We start from the raw sequence: 1,083 nt of genomic DNA on the forward strand, positions 1-1,083 counted from the left end.
GGATAAGCAAAGCACTATTGAAGAAGAAAAACAAAGTAGGAGGTCTAACATTGCCGGATCTCAAAACCTACTATACAGCCACAATAGTCAAAACTGCCTGGTATTGGTTCAATGACAGATACGTAGACCAATTGAATAGAATTGAGAACCCAGAAATAAATTAATCGACCTTTAGTCAGCTGATCTTTGACAAAGGCCCAAAATCCATTAAATGGGGAAAGAATGTTTGTTTAACAAATGGTGCTGGGAAAACTGGATATCCATTTGCAGAAAAATGAAACAAGATCTGTACCTCACACCATACACAAAAACGAACTCAGATGGATCAAAGACTTAAATGTGAAACCTAACAGTATACAGTTCCTCAAGGAAAATCTACAGGCAAATTTAAGGGTCCTATATATGGCATAAATAGACTACCAAGCATAACTCAAAATGCACAAGCAGCAGAAAGGAAACCAGATGATTGGGACCTTCTAAAAATTAAATGTTTATGTGTTTCCAAAGACTTCTTCAAAAGAGTCAAAAGAGAACCTATAGATTGGGAAAAAATATTTGGTAATGACATATCTGACAAGGGACTTGTCCCTAGAATTTATAGAAAACTCCAGCACCTCAATAACAAAAAGACAAAAAATTCAATTAAAAAATGGGCAGAAGGCATGAATAGACACTTCACCAAGGAGGATATTCAAGTGGCCAACAAACATATGAAGAAATGCTCATAATCATTAGTTATTAGAGAGATGCAAATCAAAACAATGAGATATCATCTTGCTCCAGCACTAGTAGCAAATTTCAACAAGACAGAAAATAACGAACGCTGGTGAGGTTGTGGAGACATTGGGACACTCATACACTGCTGGTGGGACTGTAAAATGATACAACCATTGTGGAAAGCAGTATGGCGATTCCTTCAAAACTTGGAAATAGAAATACCATTTGACCCAGCTATACCATTACTAGGTATATACCCTAAAAAAGTGAGACCCATGACAAGAACACATATATGCACACCCATGTTCATTGCAGCACTATTTACAATAGCCAAAAGATGGAAACAACCTAGGTGTCCATCAACTG

Source organism: Orycteropus afer, unplaced genomic scaffold, assembly GCF_000298275.1.
Source record: "Orycteropus afer afer isolate SDZICR_OR568_19922 unplaced genomic scaffold, OryAfe1.0 scaffold00782, whole genome shotgun sequence".
Classification (NCBI taxonomy): domain Eukaryota; kingdom Metazoa; phylum Chordata; class Mammalia; order Tubulidentata; family Orycteropodidae; genus Orycteropus; species Orycteropus afer.